Consider the following 9531-nt stretch of genomic DNA (forward strand, 5'->3'; position numbering starts at 1 on the left):
TTCTACGGGATCCACTCCATACTTGACAGAGTCCTGGTCCCTCAGATGCGTTGCTTCTGCCACCGCAAAGTGCAGACGACGGGCCTCCTGACCCACGTAATGTAGGAGGAGTGTTTCCTGACGCGAAGCCGTCCACGGCTCCCAAAATCTGGCCACAGCGAAGATCTCAAGCTCCTGGAACCACAACGTCCATAGGATCTGAGGCCGACTGGCCGCAGCCAAAAATGGCGTCGGCGCCCGACACGTTTCCATCGTGAGTTCCACTGTCCTCATCGCCACTTGTAATGTTCCGTCCGTTAATAGAGGTTTATTACTTTACGCTTAGATCAAACAATTACTTGCAATAGTGCTGATTCAAGAAGCTCGGCACACAGCCCACAATAGCCACACACCCAGCCGCGCAGCACCACACAGACAACAACCCGCACCGAAGGCCGCCGCTCCATGCGCAGATTCCGCACCGGTGACATAGCCAAACACAGATTTCTGTAACTTCCGTTAGGTGGTCGAACAACTACGGTTTAACTTCAACTACGGAAACAAACTTCTAAAACACCTGAACGCCACAATAACAGGGGCGGATTAGTATTTACAGCACGGCGAACTGGTGCTGAAATCTGCGGTGGAAGTGTGATAGTCAGTGGAGTATTTCGTGAATGGGCTTGCGGGTGTTGAACAAAAAAGGTCCAACCTGCCCCACCCCCAAAAAATATGCCAACAAACAGGCTTTTCCATGGATTCATCCATCCCTCTTATCCTCTATCTTGCTTTATCCTGCATCCGCGCGTCACCCCGCTTGTCCGGGGCGGGCTGCATGCGTCAGCCACGAGTGGGCCGAGAGCCCCGTGGGAAGGGGGACCCCGGCCGGGTACCCAAGCATGCGCGGGTTAAAGCTCGGCGGTTGGCCCCCCAGGCGCATGCACGTCTGTCCCATCGTCAACCATTTCCCTTCATCCCATAGCCCTGAAATGATCATTCCTGCTCGAAGGGGCTCTAATCCCAAAAAAACAAACCATGGATTATCCCTGCCTCCCAAAGTTGGGGGGTTTTAGTCCAAGTTGCTGAGGGGGCTGAAGCTCCACCCCTTCCCCAACTAAATAGGAAATTACAACCCTGGGGAGAGAAAAGGAAGAGTTTCTATTTTTGTGTTACCGTAACTGTTGATCTGTCCAGAGGATAGCCTCAAATTATACAGGTGGGATATGCTCCCCAGTGTTAGCTTTGAACGGCACCAATTGTTTTCGGAAGACTTTAAGGAGCATTAAATTTCGCGACGGTCATTCTCGCGCTCCCGGCGCCCGCCGCCTGCTGTTATCTGTGGCGGCCAGTGCCGCTCAGTTTTTATAGAAACTGTAACCCTGGCCATAGATGTTCTTGTTGGTGAAATTGAGAGCGCGCAAGCTCATAGCTTATATCTGTAATTTGTTTTACTATTTGATTCGACAAAAGAATGAACGTTCTCAGCCCAACACGGGTCCGCCTTTTCATTTGTGAACTCCGCTCGACCAACTCTATTAAAAGCTAATGAGACCCCTCACCATTTTCGGGCAAGGTCTCCTTGAGTAAAACGCCAGGGGTTATATTACCGCTCCCGGTCATGGGTTAAACGGTCATTCCGTCCCAGCGCGAGATGCCAAGTGGCTGCCATGCTGGCGAGACGAGGCGGGGTCCTCCGGTTGATCCGGAGGCTCTTAGAGCTATACATCATACACTGGTCCCCTCCCTGACATACTGGAGGGCCTCCATCGACACAGAGGCCCTCATAAACGTAAAAAGACCTCTTGTCGCCGCATTGCTCCCATAATTAGCACCGAATCTCCAGTTCGGCTAACAGGCCCTTGGCAGGAAAGGGCTGGACGGCACCCGCTTGGTAACGGGGAGGGGGGGGGGGGGGGGGGAGGCCTGACTGGCACAACAGAGCCTTTCCATTGTCTTATTGTGGACTCTCATCATAAGTCATCACGTTTCCTTTCATTGCCAGAGGGCCCCAACAAACGCGAGTAGCTCTCTGACATTCGGGGTCTCGTTGCTGTCCCTGCCCAGCAAATGTTCTCATGGCCGACCACGGATGTCTTGCCGACACAAAACCCCCTATCAGGCACTGTGAAGTCCCCGCCATCACAGAGCCTCCCATTGCCGCAGGGGCTCCGATAAATGCAAATCGCGAGCCCCGGCTTCGTTCCTTGTTCGCAAATAGGTCCCCAGGCCTCTGACCGATACGAGCCCATTGTTTGGCTCCGTGTTGAGACCATTTTTAACAGGGGTAGAGGGCCCTAATAAGGGAGTCTTTTTAAGAGCTCTCTGACTGACATTTCAGGTCACGGCGCTGCGGGTAGAGATCTTGGCTCGGATCTAATTGGCTTTGATTTTTGGTTCTGGGGGGCCTTCAGTCCCTCTTGGAGGCCTACCAAATACGGCGCTTGGCGACGCGGGTTTACCCGCCGACACAAAAATCCCTGTTGGGTACTGGGGGACCCTGACCAGCACAGGGCCCACTCATTGCCTCAGGGACCCCGACCGATGCAAATTGCGGCCCCCAACGTTGTCCCTGTTTTGGAAATAAGCCCTCAGGGCTTCAGCGACGTGGAGCCAAGTCTGCGGCGTTGCCTGTCTTTGGCTGAAATATAGATCTATCCTTTCACAAGAGACCCAATCGGTGCAAGAGGCCCTCTGGCTGAAATTTGATGCCACAGTTTACCGGCCAGAATCCTTAATGTGACTTACGGCAGGTCCTTCAGCATTCCAAACGGGCCCTCGATCGCGGACCCCGAGGGGCCCTCCTTGAACACAGCCCTTGGCTCATTCGGGGTCTCTTGCCAACATACGATCTCTGTTAGGCATTGTGGCTCCCTGACCGACACAAGGGCTCCTCATTGACTCAGAGGTCCGACCAATGTGAATTGCGGGGCCCGGTCTTGTCGAAACTTGCGAAATGAACCCTCAAGCCCAGACCGACACGGGGCCGACTGTTCGGTATTGGCGGTGCGTCAACAACAAACAAGCCTTTATTGACTCAAGGGAAATGATGAGTTTCTTGCGGAACGCAACATTTCGCATTGACTTTAACACAGATCTACGATCGAAAAAATACCGAACCCTTTTACTTTCTTTCAAGTGCTTCAAGTGTGTGACATTTCAGATAACGAGGGAATCACTCGGTTCTTCACGGGGCATACAAATTTAGCCTCTAGAGGCCTCCGAATGCAAGTCCGATGTTCGGAAAGCACAAATATCACTCGTGATATGGGACATGCATTGTGAACTCACATGTTGCAAACCATGCAAACCTCTTTTTGTCAAATGTGCATGCCAGTTGCGTCAAAGGTTTCAGGTGCAATGCAAATGTTTATCGAATTTGGGTTGAGATCAGGTAAGGTCACGTGCTGAACCCGCGGAAGCAAGTATAAGTGACATGTTTCCAGAAAGTATATGTCATGTCGAGTAAAATGGAGTCAGATGCTTGATTGAATGAGAGGTTGTCCAAAAGTATAACTTATAATGCCTGGAAATGATTTATCTCTCACCTAAATTTTTATCAGTCTCTGCTGTAAGCAATTATTCTCATTGATTTTAACACGAGATCTTACAAGGCGCGCAGCCAGAACCTGGGCAACGGACGGGCACAAGGTTGACAAAGGGCACCCTGACAGCATAAGGGCTCTACAAAACCAAATATGGCCCATTTGTTGATGAGTGAAAGCTTGTCTGATGTTTTTCACTGGTACCTTCTTTAACTGGAATAAAAGCTTAAAGCTACCGCAAGATCAATTCTGCCTGAACTTTTTAGTCAATGAGCTGAAGAAACACTGCCGCGATTGATATACAACTTACATAACGTAGTTTAAGCATCTGTTTCGGGGAATGTGCCTGTCATCTGTTACGCGGTGTGGACCCCTGAGCGATACAGGAGCCCTGCATTGTTGCAGGGGCCCCGACCAATGTAAATCGCGTGTCCGGCCGTGCCCCTGCTTGCGAAATTGCCTCTGAGCTCGGATCGACATGGACCCGACTGTTCGGTGTTGGTGACCTCTGGCTAGACCAGAGACATGTTCTGTTTGAGTGGCTCCAAATCGGTGTCATTGTATCTAAATCACATGTCACTTATTCGTTGTGTTACTTGACACCATTCGACCCAGCATGACATTTGCTGCCTGGAAATGTGCCATTTCTAATTGCATGCGCCGGGCCATTATTTCGTCTTCACTTCCTCAGTGGAAGTGAAGACGAGCCTCCAATGAGGTGTTACGTCACCTGGTTAGCAGGGGACGGAATACATTATATGAAATGATATACTGCTGTCCATTCGCAGTGAGGCCTGAAAAACAACTCCGGCTCTCCCTCGGGTTATGGCCCGAGTCAACTCGCACAGCGGGTAGTACTAGCCAAGACCCAGTAGTCATCACGTGGCCTGGTATGACCTGAACACGGCTTCGGTCATCTAACTTCTTTCACTGGAACCTTTAACGCAATAGCCGTGTACATGCGACTAAACCAGGCTTAGTTCGATCTCCACATGCTAGTTGCGTTACTTATCCAGCTACCGCGTTATATTTGTCCATGTGAAGTATCCATCTTATTTGCCGTGACTTGTAGAGGTCCCAGTCGTTGGCGCTCGTAAAAAGACGAGAGAAGTCGTCGTTATTTAAAATGTTGCATACTCGGAACATTTTTGAAGTGTTCTACATTTGGGGCGTATTTCTAAAACATTAGCGAAACCTGTGACCTCGAGACCAGTCACGTGTAATGACAGGCACTGGGTAGCGCACCACGGCACCCTCAAGACATGACAAGGATATCAGTTCTTCTTATTCCCGGGTCAAAAGTATGCTGCCAATGCTTTGTAACAGCACAACACTTTTTCCTCACTGTTGTCGCGATCGCCGTCGTCATGACAACCGCCGTGGTACCTATACTGGTGTGAATAAAAGCAAAGGTCATGATTGGCCCAGCGGACGGCATGGGCCTGTTACAAGAAGTGCATTGGTCGAAGGTTAAACCACCTCGTCACTGTGGACCATGTGATTGGTGCCTCTATTCCTAAGGCCGAAGTGCGCCTTGAAAAGAGCACTGTGGCCATTACAGGACACACTCGTTGGAAAATGCACGGCAAATTGAATGAATTCCTTTCATAATGGTGAACGGAGAGTTCAATGAGATTTCTCCGGCGGGAGCGGCTACCGGAAATAGAAAGTCTGAGATTTCCAGAAGGATTTCGAGAAAACCGGTATTGTTGATCACATCGTGCGCGCCTGATCTAATACTGACTGAAAGTACAGAAAGGTGGCATGCTCCCTTTAAAGAAAATTACAACGGACGGGATTTTCCACGTCGTAAGGACCCGTGTAAAAAACAACGAGAAATAATGTACTGCGCCAGACACTGATGGTTTCCATACATGTATGACTTTTTCGTTTGAAGTAAGCTGTATTTGGTTTAGCAGTTAGCACCATTTGATTCGGGATTTTATGCACTCTGTGAAAATAAATCATTTATATTTCTTTGGGCAGGGTTATGCGTGACCTGACGTGACCAGAAATTCTGTTCAGCCACCCTATTTATTTGACCTGAAAAGCTTGATGCAACTGGTGTGCACATGCCATTAAAGGGAGTATGCCTCCTTTATTGTACTTTTCACTAGTTGTTAAATCAGTTACGTGCGATTTGATCAGAAATACTAGATCGGAAACGCCTCAGAATTTCGATTTGAAGCAGCCGATCCCGTGGAAAACATCTAATTAGACTCCCTGCTCACCACTATGAAAACAATACATTTGATTTGCATTGCTTTTCATCACGTGCGTGTTACGAAAAATTTGCAACACAATAGTTTATCAACATGCTTGTTTAAAAACACTGCGAACGCTCGAAGCACTCTGCTCAGCCAAAAAACAAAACGCAAACACGAAGGTATTGTACAGCGAATTCATTAAACGTCACGCCATGGCTTCGAGTTATCCTCCATGGCGTTTACAGCATTAGCTTTTTCGGGGCGCACTTTGGCTTTGGGAATGGGAACATTATCTGATCCAAAGTGATGCACTGGCCCAAACGTCAACATAAGCGCTTCTCGGTAACAGGCCCTTATCGTCCGCCGGACCAATCACAAACGTTCTCTTATTCACACCAGCAGAGGTGCCACGGCGGTTGTCATGACGACGGCGATCGGGACGACTGCAGGAAAGAAGCGTTGCGTTGTTACAAAGCGCTGACCTCGTAATTTGGCTTCGAAATTAATTACTACTGATATCCTTATGCATTCATGGTGCTGCATTAGCACCACCCATTAGCACCACCCATTAGCACCACCCATTGCTATTATTAGGCGTAACTGGTTCCGAGGTTTCACTTGGGTATGCTTTTAAAATATGTCCTAAAGATGGGTTACTCCTTTGAGGTCATGAGGTACACGACTTAATGCACTACCTTAACATGTCGACAGACATACACGTCATGAGGTACACGATCTAATACACTAATCTTCTATTATTCTTACACATACTACTACTCAGATCAAATAAGTAGGGTGACCAGGGACACAGCCAGAGCCCTCGCAGGTGGGGCACAGGGCTGACAAAGAGCCCCTGATGGTAAAAGCCTTCCACCCCCACAACAAATCGCCGGATGTGGCCCATTTGTTAATGAGAGCAACTTTTCTTTACCCAACTTGCGGCTAAGAAAAACTACCCTCAAGAGACCCCTTTTTCGTACCCAATGCAGGCCCATTTGTAAATGAGGACATGCGCGCTCGCACATCTTAGCGACCAAAACCGCGACGCCAGGTTTGCAGTCTCCTAAAGGCTGCGCACCGTCGGCCCTGGGGCTAACACTAGGCCGCGGCCAACAGGTAGACGAAAATGATGACCCATTTGCAATGAATACCTTTGAAGGATTTTGAACACCAAATTGCACACTAAGACATATTCCAGGCGTATATTTCACCTGTGCGGTTTTAGGTTATTGGGAATATCTCTATCGTCTTTAAAGCACCGCTAAGTGGTGCTGGAATCTGGTGATGGAATTGGAAGCGTAAAGACAAGATCTTTATTTTACGCGTTACTCTGTGAATCTGTCTAAGAGGACAACCTCAAAATTTAACAAGAAGATTCGCCTAATGTAATCTTTGAACTGCACAGATTCATTGTGAAAAAAAACATTCAACATTAGCTTACGGCGGTCACTGTTACGCGCAAGGCGCCCGCCCTTGACGTAACTTGCACTGGCCAACGCCGTTCGGTTTTACAAAAACTGCAAACCAGGCCATCGCTACCCTTGTTCCCCGAGATCGCGGGCGTGTCATTGCGGCTTTATGACGCACTCAGCTGCTGGGGCTGTGTGACATAGCCTGCTCTCACTGGCGGGGAGGGGCGGGCGCCGCAGAGAACCGAACCACGTGCTGTGGTTTCCGAGACGCACAGTGGTCAAACCTTTTGATATGATTTGTTTCACTAGTCGATTCTGCAAAATAATTGACGTTCTCAGGGAAACATGGGATGGCCTTGCGCGTTTTGAACTAATTTCGACCCACTCCATTCAACACTACTGAAACCCCTTATTTCTGTCCGGTCAAGGGGCTCCCTTAATACCACAATACCGAGCGCACTGTTGTTCACGGTCAAGGGCTGAGGGGTCATTATTTCCCAACGCGGTGTGTTTTCCGACCGTCATTCTGATGACACGGGCGGCATCCCTGGCCGATACGGAGGCCCTGAGAGGGATCCGCCGTATCACATTGGTCCGCTCCCTGACGCCAGAGGCCTTCTTAGCCCGGGCAGTTGACCTCAGATCCCCGCATAGGCCGTCATTAAAGCAACAACATCCCTGCTCGCCGCAGGTGGGCAAATAATTGACACATAGACTCCAGCTGGGCTCAAGGGGCCAATGCTGAATAGGGTTGGGGGCCCACCGTTCGGTACTGCGGGCCCCCACTGGCACATGACTCTTCTGTCGCCTCAATGTGAGCATTCATCATAAGCCCTTATGTTTCCTTCAATTGTCAGAGGGGCCCGACCAACGCAAGGGGCCCAACCAACGCAAGAGACCCTCTGTCATTCGGGCCCCCGTCCCCATTCCTGTTGAAACATCTTTTCCTGACCCATTGTTGACACAGAATGTTCTGTTAGGCACTGTGGCCCCTGGACGATACAGAAGCCCGACCAATGCAGGTCGCGGGCCCGGCTTTGTGTCCATGATTGGGAAATGGGCCCCCAGAGCTCAGACCAGTACGGAGCCGACTGTTCGTTGTCGGAATCTCTGGCCAAAATAGAGGAACGCTCTGTTCCAGGTGCAAGAGAACCATCGGCACAAGAGATCATTTCGCTGACAATGGAGAGCACGCCAATGGGTGGGGTCCTTAATGTAACCCACAGCCAGCCCTTCGGACCCTCCAGCCTTCCCATCGAGCCCTTGATCGTTGGTCTCGAGAGACCCTCCGGCCCCTCTTTGGGCCCTCTCAAACACCGCTCCGACTCTGGGCCACGTGCCCCGCTGGTCCCCTGTTCGGCACCGTGACCCCGAACCGGCACAGGAGCCCCCCAATTGTGTCAGTGATCCCGAAGCATTGCAGATCGCGGACTCCGGCCTCGTTTCTCTACTGGGGAAATGGGTTTCAAGGGCTCAGACGGGCATGAAGCCGACTACTCGGTGTTCGTGGTCTCTGACCGACTTAGGCACCCGTATTGTCTTAGGGGTTCCTGAAACGGTGCAAGAGGACTCGATTGATCTTTCAGTTTCACGGCCCTACGGGCCTATGATTCCTTATATGACCTACAGCCAGTCCTTCGCGCCCTATGCGCTAACAGCCGGGCCTTTGATCATCGGTTCTGGTGGGCTGCCCGGGTCCTCCTTCGGGCCTCATCAAACATTCCCTTTGATCGGCTCAGACCCTTGCGAGCACAAGGCTCTCTTTTAGGCGCTGTGGACACCTGACAGATACAAGGCCCCCGACCAGCGCAAATCACTGGCTCCGGCTTGATAGCTGATTAGGAAAGGGTCCCTCAGGCTCATAGCCGACACGAAGCCGAGTATGTGGTAAGTAGTGCCTGACCAATATACAGGATTATATCGGCTCATGGCTTCCCGATCGGCGCAAAGGGCCCTCTGACCGTTATTTGAGGGTCTGTCTTCGCAGGTCGGGGCCCCTGAAAAAGACTCCGACTAGCCCTTTGTACCCTCCAATCGGGCCCTTGATCGTCGGACCCAATGGGCCCTCTAGGCTTTTCGGGCCTCCTCGAACATTGCCTCTGGCCGACTCAGGGCGCCTTGACAGCACAGGGCCCCTGTTAGGCGCTGTGGGGCCGCGAACAATGTAAATCGCTGCCTCCGGCTTTGTCACTGCTTGGGGAATGTGCCCTCAGGCCCATGCCGCCAAGGGGGCGACATTGCGTTACTGGTGGCGTCTGATCGAAATATTGGCCCCTGTCGACTCAGTGGAGCCCTGATCAGTACAGAGCCCTCTGGCTGGTATTGGAGTGCCCGGCCCTGCGGGCCGAGGCTCCTGAATGAGACCTCAGGCTAGCCTTTTTAGACCTTAGG

This window comes from Pollicipes pollicipes, unplaced genomic scaffold, assembly GCF_011947565.3.
Source record: "Pollicipes pollicipes isolate AB1234 unplaced genomic scaffold, Ppol_2.1 Scaffold_4295;HRSCAF=5057_pilon_pilon_pilon, whole genome shotgun sequence".
Taxonomy (NCBI): Eukaryota; Metazoa; Arthropoda; class Thecostraca; order Pollicipedomorpha; family Pollicipedidae; genus Pollicipes; species Pollicipes pollicipes.